Raw genomic sequence first — 24,175 nt, forward strand, 5'->3', positions numbered from 1 at the left:
TTGCATGTCCATATAGATTTTAAAATCTACATCTAAAGCTTTATACTCACATATTAATACAAATTCTCTCAAAGAAAGAAAACATGCTGGAACTTTTCTTTTTACAAGATTATGCTGAGTCTGCAGCTTAGTTTGGGAAGCACCGATACCTGTATAATATTGAGTCATTTAATCCGTAAGTGTGGTTAACCTGTACATTTACTTAATGAGTCACTAACTTCTCTCAACTATTTTGCAATTTTCAGTGTATAAGTCTTATATATCTTTAACAAGATGCTTTGGATCCTATGGTACATAGTATATTTTGATTTTATTTTGCAATCTTTACTTCTTATATTGAAAAATTATTTCTGTACACAAACTTTGTATCCTTTGTGTATTGACCTTATATATATGAGCATACCCAGTTTGGATTCTTTTAAATTGATCTTGCTAATTCACCTAATAACTCTCATAGTTTTTTGGTAAAGGTTTTTGGATTCTCTATTTATACAATCATGTCATTTGCCAGTTTTACTTCTTCCTTTCAAATGTTTTAATCTCTTATTTACTATCTTGCCTTATTGCCCTGTCAAAGCTTAACAAAAGGTCTAAGTAGGGGAGACATAAGATAACATATCCTTGCTATTTGAGGTAAATAGTCCGCAAGGAAAAAGAATGGAGAAGCGCCTGCAATTATACTCCTATTTCAATAGTTTAGCCCAACGATGATGGTGGCTTTGACTAGGGAGATTGCTGTATGGGTGGGAAGAAGTAATCACATTCTAAATATACTTGGAATGTAAAATCAATAGGAATATATTTTTTCTAATTCTTTTTATTTGTTTGAGAGAGAGCATGATCAGGGGGAGGGGCAGAGGAAGAGGGAGAGGGACAAACAGCTTCCCAGCTGAGCATATAACCAAGGGGGGACTCCATGCAGGGGCTCCATGCAAGGATGATCCCAGAACCCTGAGATCATTACCTGAGCCAAAGTCAGATGCTTAACTGACTAAACCACCTAGGTGCCCCATCAACAGGAATTTCTGATATGAGGTATAATTCTAAGGGGAGCCCTGAAGGACTCTGGCTTTTGGTGTTCTTTGAGCAACTACATAAAAGAGCTATAATTTACTAAGATGAAAAGACAAGGAAAACTAAGTTGTAGAACTAAGAACAGACATTGTGTATTCACTTTTCAGCATTTTTTTAATTTTTTTTTACTTTTCAGCATTTTAATTTGGAGTTACCTATTAGATTTCTCCGTTATAGGTTGAGCTCATAGCTACACATAATCTAAAGTTTAGGAAAGAGGTTTTTTTTAGTCCTTTAGATACATGTTTGGTAATCATCAGCATATAAATGATATTTAAAACTACAGAGTAGGGACACCTGGGTAGCTCAGTGGTTGGGCGCCTGCTTTCAGCTCAGGTCATGATCCCGGAATCCAGGATCTAGTCCTGCATCGGGATCCCTGCGAGGAGCCTGCTTCTCCCTCTGCCTATGTCTCTGCCTCTCTCTCTCAGTCTGTGTCTCTCATGAATAAATAAATAAAATCTTTTTAAAAAACAAAAATAAAAAATAAAACTACAGAGTATTTGAAACAAATGCAGTGAAAGAAGAGGAAAAACATAAAGACTTAGCTGTAGGACACACCAATGTTTATATAGTAGAAGTATTAAAGAAAAGTAGTAAAGCCAGGGTGCCTGACTTGCTCTCAGTGTAGCATGTGACTCTTGATCTCTGGGTTGTGAGTTCAAGCTCCATGTTAGGTGTAGAGATTACTTAAAAACAAAATCTTAAGAAGAAAGAAAATCAGTAAAGCTTAATGAAGGAACAGCCGCTAAGGTAAGTGAAAAACATAAATGGTATGTTTATCTCAGTCAATAGAGTAAAGTGTTTGAAAGGCAGAAAGAATGATCAATTATGTCTAATGTTGCTGATAGTTCTAGTAAAGTGAGGATTGAGAATTGATCATTGGACTTTACTACTTGAAGGTTATTAAATAATGGGAACTGAAACCCAGATTGGTGACTCTCCCACAAAAGTGATTCCACTTAAGTAAAAAGACCATCTACCAGAAGTAGAGCATATAACTTAGAATCGATAATCTCAGTGTCATCTGTCAACATAAGTGGATCATTTTTAAGTCAGAAAAAAGTGATAAGTGCTTAAATCAGTAAATGTTTCCAAATGGAAGCTATATATTTTTTTCTCATCATTATCTTCAAGTTTGGGCAAAGCTTGCCTTAATCCCCTAGTCTCTTCTGTCTGCATTTTTCCCATCTTTGAGTTCCTCTTCTTCACCCAAAGCAAGAAACACTCTAATGACCAAACAGAATTGCCTTATGCCTATTCACTCTGAAATGTAAAGAGCTTATTATATTCATCTTCCCAAAAGCACTTACATTTTAAAATAGAATTATTGCTTGAAAATAACTTTAATACATAGGAGTTCACCACTAATGGTGGAATTTTAATTATTACCTTGATTGATTATATGGGCCCTTCATATCATGCCACTTGGCAGCCAATGGTTGATATAAAGGCAAACTTTCCTGAAGAACCGAGGCACAAACTGCCAATAATCTAATACTATTACATATTTTTTAAATTAATAAGGAGAGTTATCATTTAGAAAAATTCCCAAGCCTATATCTGATTCCCACAGTAAAGGAAAAAAATATCCGTGTTGTTATGTCCTACAATAACATAACTCAGTAAGTTTCTCTTGACTCCTAATTTCTTACATCCTTTCCAGATATATTTCCAATTACAAGAATGCATATGTCATTGGAATATTTATTTAGGTCTCTTATTAGAATTGTGCCCTTAGATTAAGACATGCCTGTTTTTAAACGGCCATATATTCTCTTTTGTGAATATAGCCTCCAAATATTTATCAGATGCATTGCCACTAATTTTTGTTAATGATTCATAAAGCATGTACACATAATTCTCAAATGTTCTCTTTTATAAAATTTGCTGATGCAAAGCAAAGGTCAATTCAATTCAGCTCAATACAGTCCTTTCTTTTTTGGCTAAGTCTTCCCTTTTAGCCTACTGCCAAAGACTGAAATCGTTTACTTTAATACAAATAATCTAAGTCAATCAAACTAACTTTTAAAATTGAATCAAAGAGGCGGTTTTGGATGTATGATTCAGAGAACTGACCACAAATATATGAAGCCCAAATTTACCTGCTTGAAAAAATATAAGTAAATTCATTCTCCATCTCAGAGTGGGTTAATGATTAAGTGTAAGAGTATTGCATAGAGCAACAGATGTGCTATTTTTTCTGCATGTATCACCCCAGCTCCTGGTCAGACCTTTAGAGATGAGATGTTTAGAGTATCTTTTAAGAAGCCTAACTTTTCTACACATTTTAAAGAGACTTAAAAGATTATCTATTAATTAAAACACTTAAGCATTTTGTTTACTTTCAGGAAATGTGGAATTCAATAAATCAAGCAAAATTTACCATAGTGCAGTTAGAGCAGACCTATTTAAAATGTTTCCAAAGTTAGATCATGAAATACTTTCTAAGTGTCATTCCTATACCCTTGAAAGTGTATTTCCATCAACCAAAACTAAGGTTACATTATGAAGGGAGATGCTTTTAAAATTCAGATTTGTCTTGCTCTGCTATAAATGTAGGAGCCTTTGAATCTTTTTCCTAAGGAAATGATATAAAGCAAATAAAAAGGAAAAAGTTCTATTAAAGGTAGAGGAGGTATTAAATTTATTTGTCATCTAAAATACAATTTTTTTTCAAGTTACCAGATTCAGTGATTATTTACTCTCCTAAAATACTATTAAAAAGCCTATCACAGAGATATTTGCAAATAGACTCAGATAAGGATGTTCATACTCTAAACTATTTTTCAGCATAATTTAATTGACCTTCCACAGAAGAAACCAGCAACCTTTGGTAGTGAATTAAATTGTAATCTAATTTTCCCAACTTCCTTTGGGATAGCAACTTCCAGGAAATTGCTGTGGTAAGTGAAACTCAGAAATTTGGTTCTCAATATTGTAATTAAACTTCTTAAAATTGAGAAACAGCAAAATTGCAGAGTTATTTATTTTAAATAGTTTAACACCTGCATTGAAATTTTGTAGGCAAATCAATATAGAACATTTTACGAAGGTATTATGATCTATATCAACTAAACCATTTTTAAGGCAATTATAATTGATTGCATAACTGGAAGAGGTAATAGTAGAACTGATTTACTGGTCCTGGAAGTGTGAGGTGAAAAGGATTAGGACCTTAGAAGGAGAGGGGGAAGTCACATAAAAGTTTTATGCAAAAAAAAAAAAAAAAAAGTTTTATAGTTTTATGCAAGACTCTTCAATTCTATATTGGAAAAAGAATAAAAGTGGGGGGTGGGGGAACTTGTTGCAATGTGAGAGATAAGGGACACACCTGTTTGGGTGGGCAGAAGGCACGAAGAAAATGTCTCTCCTGTGAACTCCCAACTATGAACTAGCCCTCATTTAATTCTGGGCCTTCCTTCCTACTACCCAAGTGATTTCACAAAACCTCAAAACAAAGACTTAATTTTAAGTAGTCCATGATTGGGCACCAACCATACAGTTAGAAGCAAGATTAGAATCTCTTCGGAGATATGCACTTTTAAACAGGCTTCACAGAATAAAGTTCCAAGGCCCATGAGCTCAGAATCACAAGACATACTGGGAAACAAACCACCAGGGAAAGGGATCAGCAGAAGTGACAAAATCAGACATGCAAAAGTTTCAAATATCTTATCAGCTACAGAATATAAGATGACTATGTTTAAGAAGACGATGGTGCAAGAGACAACAAAAATCGGCCAAATGTGTTTCAAAAATAATGAAATAAAAAAATAAATAATAATAATAAAATGAAGAGTTTAGAAATGAAAACATACCAAATGAAGTTGAAATTCAACAAATATTTTAAATACAAAAATTGAAGAGCTCAAGGAGAGAATTAGTGAAATAGAATATAGTAATAAAGAAGCACACTAACATAAAGAAACAGAAAATCAGAAGATAGATCTTAGAAGACATGGAAGAAAAAGAGAGAAGTTCAAATATTCATCTAATTAGATGTACAAAAGGAAATAAAGCAGAGAATGAGATGAGGCCAAAGGCGAAAATCCCATAATTACTGTAAATTCCAATCATCAGATTCTAGAATCCTAAAGTTTTTCTGGTATAATCATAAAAGGAAATGGATACCAAGACACATAAAACAGAAATTTCTGAACACAAAGCCAAAATGACATTTTAAATACAGCCAGAAAAGACAGAAGAGAATAGATTTATTTTGCAACTATTCAACCTCCTTTCTACGGAAGCAGAATGCTTCCCCATTGTGCTGATGCTGGCGCGTCTTCCTTTGGTCTCACGGTGGGCAGGCTACTTTATTTGAGGTCAATCTTATCACTTATCTTGGCTGATGGGCACTAGCAGGCATGTCCACGAATAGAGACTTAGAATATAATTGAAAAGCTGGGTACGACTCCCCACTGCTGCCTTTTCTCATGGAAGGACCCGTCCAGGCGGGCCCATCTGCCCAAGGAGAACATGAGGCAGCGGCTTTGTACCCAACACGCCGTGGGCCAAACCCAGGCAGGACACACCATATCAGCAGCCCTCCCCAGGCCACCCCACAAGGATACCTGAGTGCCCTTTAAGCCCCTAAGCTTCCTGGTTGTTATATCACGTTCCTGGAGCAAAAGCTAAATGCCATCCACTGACTAGAAGTGGATTGCTGCCCTGCCAGAAACCTGAAATACGTGGCAGTGGGTTTGGCCCCAGGTAGCAGTCAACAAGGGCACCATTATAGGAGGCCGGAAAAATGTGACAACTGTGGAGAGAAGCTAAAAAAGTGACAACCTACGTTATGGAGTAGAAAAACACTTGCCAAAAACGTTGTGTGAGATGATGTGAAAGGCAGAGTGTGCACAAAATAAACTTGTAGATTTGGGGAGGGGAACCTCAGACAAGATGAAAATGTGTGAATGGGGATGCCTGGGGGACTCAGCGGTTTAGTGCCTGCCTTGGGCTCAGGGCATGACCCGGGATCGATTCCCTCGGCTCCCCACAGGAGCCTGCTTCTCCCTCTGCCTGGGTCTCGGCCTCTCTCTCTCTCTGTCTCTCAGGAATAAATTTTAAAAAAAGAAAGAAGAAAAGAAAAAAAAAGAAAAGAAAGAAAGAAAGAAAGAAAAAAGAAAAGAAAAGAAAAGAAAAGAAAAGAAAAGAAAAGAAAAGAAAAGAAAAGAGAAAAGAAAAGAAAGAAAAGAAAAGAAAAGAAAAGAAAAGAAAAGAAAAGAAAAGAAAAGAAAAAGAAAAGAAAAGAAAGAAAAGAAAAGAAAAGAAAAAAAAGAAAAGAAAAGAAAAGAAAAGAAAAGAAAAGAAAAGGAAAGAGAGAAGAAAAGAGAAGATGCATGAATGTTTTTTGTTTGTTTTGTTTTATTTACAGCTGTACTTGATATATGTACTATATATAGTATATGACATTATTTTTGTTTGTTTACTTTTTCTATTTATACCTGCAATTTGATGAAAAACTTTAAAAGAGAGAGAGAGAGGTGGGCAGGGGGATGTGATAAGGAAACCGGCCAGAGGGTAAGCAAACTTCAGCGAGCACATACAAAGCGACTTAAATTCAGGTTGAAACATGGAGTTATTCTCTACTGAATCAAAGGTGTGGCCGTTACACTGTGACCCCTTGAAAAAGACTGAATTCAAGGTTTCTCCAAGACGACAAAGCTGCCAGGTGAAGGCCAAGGGGGAGGCGGTCTACGCCCCACTCTTCTCCCGGCCTGAGGCCTGCCCCGCTTCCTCAGAACCTTACTCGGGAAATTCCCGTGTCCTTTGTGACCTTTCTTTAAGGCAATTATTGGCCATTAACTTTCACGAGAGACCTGGGACTTGTGGTACTTTCTTAGAGTTGCCAATGTACCACAGACGAGGTGGTTTTTCAACAGAAAAACTCAATTCTCTCACAGTTCTGGATTCTAGAAGCATGAAGTCCAGGTGTCGGCGGGGCCACGTGCCTCTGAAGGCTCCAGGGAAGACTCCTGCTTTGCCCCTCTGGCTTGCGGAGGGTCCCCACCTTCCTTAGCCAACTGCCATGTCATGTGTCACTGCAGCCCACCGGGGGGATTGGGGAGGGGGGCAGATCCTGAAAGGCCGGGGGGCGGCCAAAGAATGGGTCCGAATGCCAACCGAGCAGTGTGACCCTCCTCTCCTCAAGGAAGGACACTTTAGTAGGATTTTAAGCAGAAGAATGAACCCCAATCTGATCTATTTAGCAAATAAAGTATACGTGCAAACACGGTGGCAGCCCTACGCATCCCACAGGGGTCTATTGCCCTTCGCCTCCCCATAAGGTGAGCACGCTCCTTAGGCTTGCACAACCCGAACCACACTCTCCTTCTGGTTAAGGAATCATCAAATGGGACACGGCCACAGCTCCGACCACAAGGTACTGCGTCTCCCTCTACCCTACACAGCCAGGAAAAAACGTCCTTACGTAATCATCTAAATAAGTTCACATGATCTTTATAATAATATTTCCCTAGTGTCAAATTATACTTTTTATTCCCGCAGCTGTTCCTTTCTTATAGGTCCACTAACTGCTTTATTCTTGTTGTTTCTTTATCTTTCCAAGTATTCAAAGTGAAGCTGGCACATCGAGGAGTTTGCATTACCAACCTAGAGAAATCTTTTGATTGTGCCTTTCAAGTTCAAAGAACAAACGTACTGAGTTATTGGAGAGTCAAATAACCTTGTATTTTGCAGCAAAATCTGCCTTATAAATGTGGGCAAAATAATCACAAATATACCGCTACGTGTGGCAATGTGACAATGTCACTTTTTTACTTCTGTGAAAAAAGGATGAGTCACAAACCAAAATAGAACAGTTATAATATTCTTTTTCTGAATCTCCATCAGGCTCATTGCAGGTGCAATTGGTCTCTTGTGTTCTCAGAAAAAAAAAAAAGAAGCAAGTGGCCAATTAGAGTGGGAATGAACCCACTGAATGATAAATTTTGGCAGGCATTAAGTTGCAGATGTAAAAAATTGGCTCTAACCTACTTAGAAACCCGTGACATGCTCAGAGAAGTAAACAGGAGAGGACACCTTGATGTTGGCTTGGTCCATCATAACTACCATGAGAGGAAATAAAACCAGCCGATTTCTCACTCACAGAAATCTTTATATAAAACCATGGTTTTCAGGATAGTTTCATATTCTTTAATATTTTTGGCAAGTGTGACCACGTCTTCTGGCGAGGTGTCCACTTTACCAACACAATCACAAAACAGTGTGGGGGAAAACCGGGATATAAACTAATATTTGGTCCACTCAGAAGCAAAGGCTCCGTTTGACAGAGTTGTTTTAGAATGCTGGGGTGTTGGAGTCAGAACTCGATGTTTTTGACAGAAGACAACTTTGACCCTTCCTTTTTTCCGCAGTCACAGTATTTGAACGCTTTGCTTGCGTTTAGACTGTAGTTGAATGTTCATCCTGGTAGAAAACAGGCCGTGTGTATGTGGGCTTGCGTGTATATGGACGTGTGCTTGGGAATTTAGGAGGGGCAGGGACTGGGAGAGACATATTGACATCCAGAGCAAGACTGGACAAAAGAATTCTACTTCCTGGTGTATTTTAAATACTATTTTCATTGATAATAATACCTGACTGCAGGAAAGCTATAAAAAGCTTTTGTTTAATGCTATAGATTGAGAACTAGACGTCCTACAAAACCCCCACACACACACGAGTCGGGGTGCCTCTTAGTGTGATTTAATCCTTGTGGTCACTGGTGGTGCTCCAGGGAGCACACAATCCTTTCTTCCCTTGCAGTAAAACGGTTTAACAGGCAAACCAGAAATCCTTCCTTTTAATTCCAACCCTCCCAATGATTCGGTGAACCTGTGCCAGTCACAGGGCTTGCATAAGCATCGGTTTCCTTAACTTATAAATCCATCAGGTTGGACTCTGTGATTTCAGAAGCTCCATCCGCTTGTTACGTTCAGTGGTTCTACACGAGGCAGTGACATCTGGAAAATCAGGAAAATCACTGGCTGGCGTTTATTTGAAAGAAATCCTGACTCAAATTTTGATCAAGCTCGCCATGCCCATGTTGACTGTACAGATATTTTATCTAATCAAAAGAATTCAATTGTTCCAGCTTCTTCCTCACTACGCCGTGTCATTGCAGCGACTGGAGAGGGCACCTGGAACCCGCCCTGGCCCCCGGTGCGGACCCTGCAGAGGCAGCCTGTTTTGTGCTCAGAAACGTGGACTCACTCTTTCCCTTCCGTGGAGCTCAAACATAACTCTCCTTGGCTTCTATGTATTTCTCTTAGCTCTGATCTTTCGGAGGGCTACACATAACAAGTTTAATCCCTCTTTCCCATGACATCTCTTAAAATATTTGAAAATAGCAATCATATCTTCTCTAATCTATCTTCAGTTCTCTCTACTCTTCCTAATATGAGAGCTTCATATCCCCTTAGCATCATCCTCTAAATGTGTTTATATCACACTGAACCTGTGGATCCAAGCACAAAAAGTAGACTTTGTAAGTGCCAAGAAAAGCAGTTCTTTTGCTCTTGTTTGTGGACAAATTCTTGGTGAAAGATTAACTGCATCGCACTATTTACTCATAGAGGGTAAAAGAGGAACTAGATTAAAAATCTTCTTAAATACATTGAGGTTAAGCCAAATTTCTTCCTTCCCTTATTTGTACAGTTGGTTAAAAATGGAAGAGAATGGATGACTCAACCAGAAGTAAGGAGGTTTCCAACAACGGAACTCTGATTCATGCGAAGTGATATCTGGGGGATTTCAAAATGAAAATGTTTTGATATCATCTTCGATGTGTGGTCTTCTGTTTGGGGTTCCCTCCCATGTTTTAAACTGAAAAACTAAGAATTCTTCGGTGCATACTTTTAACACGGACCACTTCCTCTTTCACCTCCGTGCACAGGTGTTATAACAGAGTGAATGGAGTGGAAACAAATGCCTCCCAGGCCTCAGCTCTCATGGAAGATGATGGCACACTGCATAATAACACATACAAAAGGTTTTGACGCTTCAGTCACTAGGAATAAAACACAGTAGCACTGTCTCTCTGGAATGAATAAAAACATGACAGTCTTAGTGCTAATGAAACATGAAGACTTTCTTCCTTTACAGAAAAACACTGAGAAAGCTTCAGTGCTGATTGATTATGAAGCTTTTGGAAGTACATTCCCTGGGTCTTTGATGTGATGGAGTGGTTATCCCTCCACAACAGGGAAGAAAGGATGCATTACTTCTCAGCAATTTACTACAAAATAAAAAGTAGTATATAAATAAATAATACCGACAAAGTGGTCTCGATTCAATTTTCTTGCATGGTCATGAATCTTAAAAAAAAAAAAAAATTCAGTTTAAAGTGTTCTGGGATTATTTGTTTAAAAGACTTAAATGATACTTTTGAATCTGACATGACTTTTGACTCTGACACTTAGGATACACAGGACTAACTTTTTTTCAAGATTTTATTTATTTATTCATGAGGGACACAGAGAGAGAGAGAGAGAGAGAGAGAGAGAGAGACAGGCAGAGGGAGAAGCAGGCTCCACTCAGGGAGCTCGATGTGGGACTCAATCCTGGGACCCCAGGATCATGCTCTGGGCTGAAGTTGGCACTAAACCGCTGATCCACCCAGGCTGCCCACAAAGGTCTAACGTTTTAAACTCAAAATGAGAAGCATTTAGTATTTGGCATATAGCATAATCACAAGGAAGCAGCCAAAACAAAGTTTATCTCATATAATTTGCAAACTGTTGTGATAGCAAGAAAATCAGAATTGGGGCAGTTGCTCTGTTCTACTAGGTCTACCCAGTGCTTTGTTTAATTCACTTAAGTCACCTTCATTATAACAGTGATCCTGGGTATAAGCGCTCTCCAAACACACACTATTCTCCAGGCCCTGACCTTGGCAAAACCCACCCTTGAACTCCTTTCATTAATATGAGTTTCCTATAACCCTGATCAGTAAGACAGACTATTAACCCTTGCCCTTTGGAGAGCTGCAATAAGCCCTTCTAGAAATTGTCTTTTCCTCACCCTCTGCTTCAGAGCCAGGGAGGAACTTGGGTCAAAGTGATAAACTTCTTAAACCACTAGAGGGGAGTCTGACCGTATCTCAGATTGGAAGAGCCTCCTGTGTCACCACCTATAGGGAATATTCTTAGAGGTGGTCAGTTTGGAGTACCAAAGTCAGCATCCTATGCCCTTATCCATTCTCCTTACTGTAATTCTCTTCCTTCTCCAGCAGTTTGATAAAGGCAACAGAATTCCTAAACCATCTCAAGATTTCTGGTGTCCCAGACACTGTCTATGAAGAAGACAGTTCTCTTCTTCTGTAAGGAGCACTTAAGGAGCACTTAATCCCACAGCTGCAGACACCCAATCCTCCAAGATTCCCAAAGCCTCCTGAGAACTGGTCTCAGTCTCTCGAGGTTTATAGGCAAACAACCCCAAGACCTTTCGTTTAGCTACCAATGTCCTGATTATCAACTGACCATTGTTCAGGGATCCTGATCACCTCCGAGTTACCAAATCAAAACTCAGGGCACACTCTCACACAAATTGCTACTGCCTATCAGGACACACAGCTTTGTTCTTATGTGTTATAATCATCACTTCAAGTAAGATTTAGGTTGGAAACAATTCCTTAACCACTCAAAGGTACAACTATGTTATCATTAACTCGTTTCTATCAAGCAGAACACAGGATGTCAAGCACTTCAAGATCTTTTTGATGATTAACAAGACAATTGTTCTCCTGATGTAGGGCCTATACTAAAAGTGCTGAGACTCGATCTGTTGTACAAGGTAGTTCAATATTTTTACATGAGTTGGCTCTCCAAAGCTCTTTTGTAGGAGCAAAAGTCAGGGTGAGTATTTGTATACAGAGGGCGACAATTAATGCCTTGTATATTACATAAGTAGACTAGGGATTTGTTTGTTGTGGGGAGAAAGTATAGTCACTAAATGTCTTGGTAAACAAGAAAGGCCAAAATGCTTATGTTTAAGAACACGAATTTTAAAGCTTTAATACATGGATTTCAAGACCAGCTGTACCCCTTTCCTAGCTGTTTGACTTTGGACAATTTAAGTCTGCCGTGCCACAATCTCATCGTGTAGAAATTGAAGATAACAGTAGTATAAGTGCTATAATGAAAAAGATTAAATTCTCCAACAAAGTACTAGTTAGTGCTTGTTAAAAGTGTTATCTAATGTGTTTCTGAAGAAATCAGAAGGGATGCTGAAGCAAAATTGCAGATTGGATGTAAAGTTTGCTAGGTTCACTCTCAACAGAGCTATAAAATCACATCATCTTTGGAGTTGCTACATCTCTAGGACTATCAAATTATAGGAACTTATTAATATCTGCAGGTCAACAGGTCAACCTCTAACCTCTAAAGGACAAAAAATATATGCATATGTGTTAGTCGTGGGTTATTAGCCAAAGTTCCATCATCTGCATTTGTCAGATGATGCTCAGATGGGCTCACTGGAAAATGATCTAGCATGAAATTTTTTAAAAATCAAGAAATAATCATTTTGCCCTATCTCCAAGTATGGAATAAATAATTTTTAGCAGCTCTGCTATGACTTTTATGTAAGTTCATATTTTCAAAGTTCTTAGAAACGTGTCTGGCACAGTGCTCGATAAAATACCCAGTACCTGTGTCATAGCAAAAATATATGGTCTATGGAATCTCTGTGATACTCTAAAAGGCCTTACATAATTTGCCTGCAATAATTCTTTAGCAATACCGTAGGGATGGTTTGGTTGTGGATCCACTCCATGAGAAGACTTTCGATTCAGAGTTGACGCCTTTTATGTTACAAGAAATTTACACAGCAGCTTAGGGGTCTGCTTGTGCTTAAGCTCTTATTACAACTGTTGTATACATGTAATTTAATTTTTAAAAGCCTACTAAAACAGAATTTCTACACTTTTCCAGAAGTAGTAGCCTTTCTTAAGGAAGTTTCCCAGACAGAAAAGTCAAGTGGCAAAATAGAAGAGACAAAGGTTCAAACCAATCTGAATGCCTCAATATCACAATCATTTATACTTGGGGACAAAAGTGTTGAAGATCTTAATTTTTTTTATTTCCCAAATACCTGGGCACCATCATACAGGCATATTTTCCTGTTTTTTTCTACCCACTGTATAAACTTAGGAAAAACAAAGATATTTACAAAGTCAGACTATATTCATAATCCATTAAAATAGCACAGATTTTCTTAGGGAGACTTCTGCAGCTACCAAAATTCTAAAGCCCACTTTACCTCAAACAATGTTAAACATGGTATTTGTTTAATATTGGAAAAGGATTACGCCACAACCACTTATTCAAAGTCTTGTTTAGTGTCAGTATCTATTCAATTTTGCATGTCCCTAGCTTGATGGAAACTAACTACCTCACAGCACTCCATAAATATTTATATCGTAATCCATTATTGATATCTTCCAAACATTTTACTATAGCTCACTAATGGCTGCAACATGACATTTCTGGGTGGAGCTGAACCATTATTTTAATTTTCCTTCCAAAAGAGATGCTTTGCACAGATTGAAAAAAAAGAATGCCAGCGCTAGCATTTAATCGGGGCAATCACTACCGACACACAACAAAGGCAAAGTATCTAAATCTAGATCTGAAAATGAATCAAAGATGTTTTAACATAAAAATTCTATTTCCCTATTACGCTAAAATCTAACGCTTTGGTACTGTGACCCGTTATGCTCAGATGAGCTCATGTAGATCTCACAGTATCACCATAATATAGAAAATATTTCTAAATCTTGATTTTACAAATGAACCAAATAGCAGTTGAGAGAGGCTAAATGACTTTTGCAAAGCAACACAGCTGTTGCTGGGATTCTGATTCAGGGTTTCTTCCACTGATGACCCTCATGCTCATAACCAAACCTTTGCCAAAAGCATATACTCCTTTATTGCTAACCTTTGTATTGAACATATGCCAAAGCCTCACTTACCCTACAAATGCAAATTATATAAATTTATCTTTGTCTACCACCTGAAATGAAGCCATCCTACATGTACCTAGTGTCTGAGTTTGTTTCAGTCTTTACTGCAACTGTTTTCTGTTTTAGACTGTCAGGTCACTAAATCACGGTTACTATCTTCGAAAGGGAGGTTAGTGGTTTTCAATATCAAGACAACAAATACTGAATAAAGATGGGCCAAATAAGGAAGGAGCGTGCTGCAGGATGTGAAAGCAACAACAGAAACCAGACCTACGGCTGTTTAAATCCCAAACCTGCCACCTAATAGTTGTGTGACTCTCAAAGAATTAGCTTAAGTATTTAATGGGATGATATTAAAAAATAAAATAAAATAAAAACATTTAGCACAAGCACAGTATAGAATAATATTTCAAATTAAATGATGATCAACTTTTGTATCAAAAAATAAATCCCCTTTTCAAATGTACACAAACCTTAAAAAAGAAAAAGAAACCCCTTTTCACATTTAGTGCTTATAACAAAGATAGCTATTTATTATCTGTTTAAGAGAGATTTTTTAAGAGAGATTTTTATATTATTATTATTTTTGACAGGTATGCCACCCCATGAAAATAGGCATGGTAAAAGCTGATCAGTAATGGTGAAAATCCTCCATTCATACAAGTCGGTGCGTGTGTATATATATAAATATATGTATGTATAACAGTCTGTTATGAAGCCCATTTGCCTCCATTTTCTTATTTGATGCACTCCAAACCTCTGTGATTTAGTTTATCATTTATTATCATCATCATATTATCGTCATCCTTATCACGTCCATACTGAAAATGAACACACTGAATTTAGTCAAGGTAAAGTAACAGGCTCAAATTCTCCAACTCCTATTCTTTCTTCTCATGAAATCAGCTGCCAACGTGTCTCACCTTCCTAATTTTTGAGGGTGCTAGATGTGAAATTCGACGTGAGTGATAAAACAACAAATAATCACAGCAAAATCACCAGCCAGTCTTTTTTTTTTTTTTTTAAGCTTCTACAACCCTATCATATTCATTGATTTTAGCCAAATTCACCTCCAACAGAATCTCACAAGGAGAGGAAAAGAAACAAACAGGAGGGACTGGCCCAACACATCTCTTACCAGCCTAGAACGGAAGAGTTTCATGCAATTAAATCTATTCATCTGTCCTTCTCTCAACCCCAACACCACATTTCCAGTCATTCTTTTTAAGACCACCAAGATGGAGCTGCAGACACCTGTTTGAAGGATAGGATTCTCAGTTCACAGCAGCATAATTAAGATGCAATAGTATTGAAAAGAAATGAAAACTATCCCCTTTAGCTAGTTGACATGATGCGATGTAGAAATACGATTATGCAGAACCATAAACCTGTACTATGCCATCCATCCTCTCTTAGTTGGTATCTATTCAGCGAGACTTCCTCGCGCCATTTAAAACGTTAATGGAGTGTACAGTTATGTGTAACTTCTCTACAGATTCTTAGTCTGCAGCAATCATCTGTTAACCTCCCTAAATCCTCGCAAGCCTAGTTTTTGTTTCCTCCTTAATATATTAAGAGCCAGAGTCACATATTAAAAAGACCATAAAACCAGTGTCATTTTTTGTTTCTTTTAAAGAAACACAGTACTTGGGCCTCTCTGCTCACCCTCTCTGTCTAGATCCTAGATTCGTGACATTTTAGAAATGTAACCCCCTTCAATTTACAAATGAGGCAACCGAGGCCCAGAGAGGTGATGTAAGATGTGCAAACCAGCTACGACTTGGACCCGGAAGAGTCAAAACTTAGGCTCAGGCCTACTGATCTCAAGGGCAATGTGCTTTCTGCTACCGTGTTTCCTCAAATTAAAGAAATGAGGACTTAGAAACTTTCACAGGTGGTGCTATTGAATACTTTTTCTTTCTTTATCCTATCTAAACCTACCAGAAATAAAGACCAGAAAAGAGGTCACAACGAAAGGGGAAAGAAAATATAGGGAATAAAAGAAAACACTTGCCTACTTTATATCTTACTCAATGAACAGGCAAATGATTTAGCAGACAAAACAATAAGATGACAATTATGAAGAAAATGTAGACATTTCTTAAAAAATATATTTTTTGATAATACGGAAATGATCAAAAGAATCACTGTGTGTTGGATGTAGTGCAGGAGAGGGAGACAGAACATGACAAGAACTGAAGTGGAATAAGCCAAAATAAGATAAAGGTACTGTAATTATAGGCAAATTTATTCAATCTCAAAATGTTGTTTATTGTTACTATAGCTTATGCTAACTAAAATTAACATGTGCTCCTTCAGAAATAGTACTTAAATATTCTTTGGAGGGAAGCTTCTACACGAGGAAATTTCTTGATAGCTCAAATAATTATAAAAAAAAATTACTTTTTTGTGCTTATAATTCAAAAGCTGAGAAAGAGTGAAAAGAATAAAGCTTTAAAAGATTCCCATATTTGTTAAAATGTAATTTATGACAGGTATGATCAAGCTTCATATATATTTTTTAGAAAAAAAAAATTCTCATCTTGCCAGAAGATAAGAAACATCATCTAAAAATTACTGGTAGGTCAGGAACAAAAGGTGCTCAGACTTTGAAAATGCAGAATTTAATCACCGGAAAGAAAAGAACACAAGTTTAACATAAAGAAATTTGCAATTCTGATGAAATGCTCACAGTTTTAAAATGCTGAGTGATTTGACCAGGGATGTTATAGAAAGCAGTCTATTACATTTACATAGCAGGCAATAAAAAACAAAGGTAAACAATTATTTTTGAATCTTTTGGCAGATGCTTTAAAGATCACTGTCTATGTAATTACAAGAGAAAAATGGTCGAGAAAAAGAAAACAAACAAATTTATATCTAAACCTGAAAAGAAAGACTCTGTAGAGGATCCCTCAAAAGTGAATGTTGTTTTTTTTTTTTTTTTAATTTAATTGCCAATGAGGATTATCAAAGATAAAGGCCACTATGGCATACAACAGATCCAGAAAGTATGAATAGCTCGTTTCTTATATCGAATTTCCAATCTCCACTCTTTTTTATCTTTCAAATGTTACCATTCCCTCAAGATTCAAGTCCCACCTCTTAATCTCACACGCACACACACGCACACACAGGTCTCTCCTTTAAACTTCTGTTGCCTTTAATGTCTGTATACATACTGAATATTTACTCACACCGTTAATTATAAGTGTGTAGCTCTAACCTATAACATGCCGGGACCTCTTAATAGGCCCGTATAATAACTTCTACATCTTTATATCTCTCCAGTCCCTTAGACAAAGGGGCACTTAGTCTACAGGAAAAATGTGAAGATGTTTAAGGCCCAGCATTTAAGCTGAAATCTGAATATCAGAACATGAGAATGACATTTAAATAAACTCTTTTTCTCAAAACAGAATTTTAATGCTGGTTTAGTTGGCAAAACTTAGCTTAGGTTTTATTGTGATAAATTAGGGAATACGTATATATCACGAATTCATTTTCAAACTATAAAAAAAGTATACCCTATATGGAAGCAGAATTGAAATGTAAAGAAAAAAAAACAGCTTATAGAGAAAAATGGACATATGTTCTAATGAGGCTTTTGCCACTTACACCTAGATGGGTCTTCTTATGATACAAAATCATCTGCAAAAATAGCAAAAATTCATATCTAGCAAGATACAGTGAGGATTAACATCTCACAGAATCTAGAAAACCATAAATTAATGATAGATTTATCATTAGTCCAACATGTTATTATTGTACTTATTATCATAACTATAGATGCAGATATTTTACAGAGATACGATGCAGAAAACCACTACTAATACAGTCTAAAAGAGCACCAGAAATTTGTTGATAATGGGTCATTATGTCACATTCGTTGCTCCTTGATATTGAAATGCTTGAATAGGGCTAGTTCAATCAATGCTCAGAAATTCATCAACAGTTGATTGGAAGAAATCAATTCTGATTTTGCATTACTTTTAGTTTGCATAATGTATCTAAACTGTCTGCCTATATATCAGAAACACCTACGGAATTTCATAAAATGCTGAATTCTATGCCCCATAACAGATATCTTGAACCTATTATCACCTACAATTAAGAGTTGGTAGGAAGTCAGAAAGTTCTTGCCACTTCTGAGTCTGATAATAACTAAACAAGCTATCTTTAAAGGTTTAATTAGTCCGAATTTAATGATAAGACCCTCATGTTACAATGAAAATCAAATAAGAAAGCATATACCATTATGTTGGATACTATAGAAGTTTAGTACGAGTTGGATCAGAATAAAAATTTGTTAAAACCTCTACATTACTGTCATTATTACTGCCTTTGTTATCATCATGTTTGCTATGATCGTTGTTATTACACAATACTGTGTTCCCATGAGCTCCCCTCAAAGTGTCAACAATTAACCTTTTCTTCCCATTTGCTACTTCACTGTGTCACTTCTTAATTTTACCCTGCTGCACCAACCAAGAGTTGGAATCCAAACTCTTTTTGTGAGAATTCTGAAAACATTTATCCTAGTTATTTAATCTCAAAGAAAGAGAAGCCCGGCCAATTATTTTATCTAAAAAAATTGTGGCAGTTCTTGGAAGGTTAATTCAGCATGTCATTCTTGAGCTTTTTAAGGAAAGACGTACGTCAGATATGTAAGGTAAGTCAAAAGGTTGATGGTGTGGTATCTAGCAACTCAAAATGGACTCTATTTTTTTTTTTTTTCTTTCAAAATGGACTCTAAAACCTTGAAAGTAATTATAAGATTCAGGACTATTTTGATTTGACTTAATAATAAATTCTATCCAAATGTAGATGCAGAACATGAAATGCCAGCTCATTTTCTGTATTTTTTTATAGTATGAACTTCAATAGAGCATTTGAAGTACTTTAAAAATAGACAACTGCCATATGGAATTTATTAATTTTGATTTAAGATGTTGAAGGTCAAATTATTTTCCTCTTTCTTGGTAAGCACTCCCTTCTACAAAACCAATACATTTTTTTCATGTTGTCATAGTTCCACATCCTCCAAAACATATAGATTGTTCACATAAAATATTATTAACGTTGCTACTTATAGTTGAAGTTTAATTTACTCATTTTGAAATGCACAAGTATTCTTGTGTGTAATATCTGCATTTTTAATAGTTTCCTTTCTTCAACGTAACTTGGCGTCCTATTAAAGTTATTGCAAAGAGATAGACTATTTCTGTTGAAAGGACAAAAGTCATATCAAGTGACTAACTCATTTTACAATATAACCATGAAAATTTTTGTAATATAAAGCTTGCCGTCTTCCTATCTCAAAAGGATATTTTGGAGAGCAACTAATAAATTCATTTAAAGAGCTTTTGACATAATGTGCTACACCTATATACTCAATAAAAGTGAAAAAAGAATGCTGGAATTAGTTCAAATTGAAATGAGATCATGTACAACCATAGCATACACAATCCAAATGTTTCTATTTAATAAAGATAATAGGTACTTAGGAAAAAATTGTTTTAAGATGTACAAACATCAACATCTCTTAGAACATTTCCAATCATTAATTATATAAGTAAATAAAACTTTGTGGGAATTCAGTGACTTAGTCACAGACCAAAAAGAGAGAAAGAAGTACCAGTTTTTACCACTAGTGATTATCTTCTTCAATTTCATGTTCTCATGTCCATGATTATTCCTAGACTAAAGGATCTTTTTTTCTTTAAATAAAGGAGAAGTAGGAGGAGGAGGAGGAGGGGGAGGAGGGGGAAGAAGACTAAAGGATCTTAATGAATAGAATACATCCTACCCATCCAAAAAAAAAAACAACACACAGAGACAGCTGTTTATCTCCACATGTCAGATAAGGAAGCTTTCAGAATCCCTCCATCTCATTTTAACTGATCCCACAGTGTATCCAGAACTTTCAGAAATTACTAAATTTCACCTCTGCTAATACCATTAATGTATTCACCCTCTTTGCTTGAGTTAATGGCTGAAATACTTCAGCAACGCTTCTGTATTTTAGCCCTAGAATGTATGGAAGAAAAATAAACACTGTGAGAAAAATTATACAATCAACCTTTGTCCTATGACTCATCTTCAATTAGCTTTGAGGTCCTGTCCATCCCACATCTGAAATCTCTTACAAATTCTTTCATTTAATTTCTTATCACCTCTGACCTGGATTTGCAAAAATCTTCCAAAATATCTGAAAATCTCCTGTCTCTGGTCTCTCTTTCCTTCAAGCAGCCTTGCACACCACCCCAGGGATTATCAGCTGGTCAGCGCACGGTGCTGAAGAATGGGGTAGCACATAGCACTATTCTCTCCCCAACAGGCTGAGGAGTTTAGGTGATCACCTTTGGAAAGGCAAAGGAATGAAAATCAAAAGATAACAGGTGGTTATTTTTATGGTTACCTCACCCTCAAATTTTTCTTTAAATATTTTATGGATTAAACCAGATTGTTTCCCAATTATCCATCAAAAGCACAAAGTATATTCTCAGAATGAAATCACTGGAAGAGGGTGATTTAAAGCAAGTCAAACAAAGAAGTAATCAATTCTGCTACTTCTTCTGTTCTATTATAATCTGGCTGAAGACATATTTATATTTTTAGCCCATAGCTCTTTTCTCAGTCTCAGACCTACATATCCATCTGCCAACTTGACATCTATACTTGAACATCTTACAAGCATCCCAAATTTAACATGGACAAATATTAACTTTTGAAATTCCTCTTCCAACATTCTCTGAAGTCTGGCATACCGACATTTTAGGATTTGATCCTTCTATCCTCCCACCTGAATTATCTTTGATGACTTCATCTCCTACGTGCCACTCATCCAAGTCTTCTTGATTGTATTTCCAAGAAATATCCAGCTTCGGATCATTTTTCCTGCACCCCTACTGCCACCATCCTGGCCAAGACACCTCCTTTCCTAAACTGAACTCTCTCAACAACCACATGACTATCTCTCTGCTTCTATTCTTGCCCCTCTTGTCCACTCCCCACAGAGCGGTAGAGTGAAATTTTTAAAGCATAAATTATATAAGATCTCTCACCTGCTTAAACTTATTTTCACTGGACTGAGAATGAAACATAAAATGTTCTTAGAGCAGTCTGCAAGCTCCTGCCTCGTCTGGCTGTTCTCTTCCCCAGTCTCAGCTTATGCCTAGGTGTTCAGACAAGCAGTGCGTCTCACACTTACACAGAAATCCATCATTTATCTGAAATTCAGATTTGCTGGCTGCCCTACATTTAATCTGACGACCTCAGCCATGCCACTCTCCAATTTGCTCCAGCACGCCAACCACAATAGCTTTAAGAACTTTCCTTCTGAGCCACACCCTTTCCTGCTGTAACACCTACTATCTCTACTAACAGGGATGCTCTTATGTCAGAGCCTTACCTGACAAGCTACAGGTCTTCTCTCCAGATTCACCTTAAATGCTACTTTGTAAGAGAGTCGTCTAATATGTTTATCCAAGTGAGGTCACACCATTAGTTTCTCATAACCCCTTATATATGATTTTCTTCTTGCTTGTATCATAGCTTATATATCTATTTATGTGGACATAAATATGTGACTATGTGTTTGGTGCACCACTATATCCTCAATGCCAGCAGAAAATCACAGATATAATAGAGCCTCAATACATATTTTTGAAAGGCAGAAAGGTAGAGAGGGTGGGAAGGAGAATGGAAGGAAGGAAGGAAGGAAGGAAGGAAGGAAGGAAGGAAGGAAGGAAGGAAGGAGGGAGGGAGGGAGGGAGGAAGGAAGGAAGGAAGGGAGGAATTCTATCTAAAGCAACCCCACTATTCTAAGTCTATGCTGCCTATGCGAACTTTGATCCTATAGTTCAATTTCCTGAAAGCATTTACTCTCTGGACCGATGCACCTGACCTTAACTATAAAATATCACTCAGTCACTCTTACAGATCTCTTGATCATTGGAAATGAAGATATTGGCACACAGGCTTGTGAATGTAGTTTTTGTTATTAAATGCCATGGATTTTATCATTTTTATTATAAGGTCTAACCTGATTCCTGAACACTCCACTTCCCTTCCTCACAGTGCCAAGTACACTTGATCTTCAGAGGCAGGTTCTGCCTCTGTCTCTGGTTTCCTAGTCTATTCCTAACCCAATCCTTTGGGTTTTGTTTATTTGAGAGACAGAGAGAGAGAGAGAGAGAGAGCATGAACAGGAGGCGGGGGCAGAGATGGAGAAGCAGAGTCCCTGCTGAGTGGGGAGCCAGACACAGGGCTCAATCCCATGGATCACGAGATCATGACCTGAGCCAAATGCAGACTTTTAACTGACTGAGCCACCCAGATGCCCCCATTGGCTTGATTTTAATCTGATAAATGATCTTCTGTCTCATTGCAGAGAACTGTGTTAATCAAGATAGTAAAGGTTATGTGCTTTGGAATCCAAAACCCATCTCTCTAGTCTAGTCTTAGTAACTCGGTGAAATTGGAAAAGATTCTGCAACTCTCTGAACGTCAATATTCTCATTTATAAAATAAAGATAAACTATCTTCTTCATGGCACAACTATGTTGATTACATGAGGTTGTTTTCTCCTCCTTAAAAACATTAATCCAAAATTCCAAATCCAAGCCTATATATGAGCTGGATGCTACTAAACTCACCATTTAATGGAGCTCATTTAATGCTCCCTTCCTGTCTTACATCAAGCAACAGAAGTTCCAATACTTGCAGTGGCCAGGGAGGTAGTACAAAAAATGAATCTGATGAGATGTAAGGGAAAACAGGAAGTAGTGGGAATATGGGCATAGAAACTAACACAGGCCCCATTCAAAGAAATTAGCTTACTCAATCCAGGTAATTGTGGCCATGTGAGAACACAAGTTCAGTGTTTTTAGATCATCTAATTTTTGTTTAACAGAGGCTAGAAGTTCACATTTTTATCTAAACATTTTAAATTTTAAAAAGTAATAAAAAAATAAACATTTTAAATTTTAAAATACCAGGTACTGCTTAAAATAATTTTAGAACTTGGTGCAGAATTCTCAATTAAAGTTGGCCAGGGGGTGGGGTTCAACATGGAGATGACTAGGGGAACTGCTGAGCCAGTTCCCGGGGAACTGGTGTCTGTGGCACATGCTCCTTCTCTCCCAGCCGAGTCTTACGGCAATGATCCTGATATCGAGATGGCTTGGGCCATGAAAGCAATGCAGCACGCTGAAGTCTACTACAAGCTGATTTCATCAGTTGACCCACAGTTCCTGAAACTCACCAAAGTGGATGACCAAATCTATTCTGGGTTTTGGAAAAATTTCGAGACACTCAGGATAGATGTGTTGGATCCAGAAGAGCTCAAATCAGAGTCCGCTAAAGAGAAGTGGAGACCATTCTGCTTGAAGTTTGACGGGGTTGTAGAAGACTTCAACTATGGTACTTTGCTGCGACTGGATTGTTCTCAGGGCTACACTGAGGAAAACACCATCTTTGCCCCCAGGATACAATTTCTTGCTATTGAAATTGCTCGGAACCAGGAAGGCTGTAACAAAGCAGTTTATACCAGTGTTCATGACAGAAAGAGAGAAAGAAGGCAACCATGGAAGAGAGAAGGGAGCTGACAGTGCACAGGCAGAAGAGAAAGGAGCCAACAGAGAAAGAGTAAAAGCAAAAAACCAACAAAGGAGAAGAAAAAGAGAAAGAAGCCAACAAAGAAATCCGCAAGAGTGGTGAAACAGCTATGGAAAGTAGACAGGGAATAGCGCTCTGGAAGCTGTGACTCAGCTAAGTCTACAGATACCATGAGGCCACTTGGTTAATGGTTAACAGACCCCTGTGGTTAAATGTATGTCCAGGGCACTGAGGTGGCTCAGCGGTTGAGGGTCTGCCTTTGGCTCAGGGCGTGATCCCAAGGTTCCAGGATCGAGTCCCACATTGGGCTCCCTGCAGGGAGCCTGCTTCTCCCTCAGCCTATGTCTCTGTCTCTCTCTTTGTGTCTCTCATGAATAAATAAATAGAATATTTTAAAAAATAAAAAAATAAAAAATAAAAAAGTTGGCCAGGGAAGTCATGACTCAATGTACTTTTTCTTTTGCACCCACATGTCAAGGCCATAAATGATCACTAGGATATAAAAGGGGG

The 24,175-nt window shown here is 37.4% G+C and overlaps 1 pseudogene; it reads left to right on the forward strand.

Annotated features, from left to right (window-relative positions):
* The first annotated feature begins 23,112 nt into the window (after positions 1–23,112).
* LOC144302267 (protein PBDC1 pseudogene) lies at positions 23,113–23,858 on the forward strand (annotated as a pseudogene).
* Positions 23,859–24,175: the final 317 nt, after the last annotated feature.

The sequence above is a fragment of the Canis aureus genome, chromosome 31 (assembly GCF_053574225.1).
Source record: "Canis aureus isolate CA01 chromosome 31, VMU_Caureus_v.1.0, whole genome shotgun sequence".
NCBI classification, from domain to species: domain Eukaryota; kingdom Metazoa; phylum Chordata; class Mammalia; order Carnivora; family Canidae; genus Canis; species Canis aureus.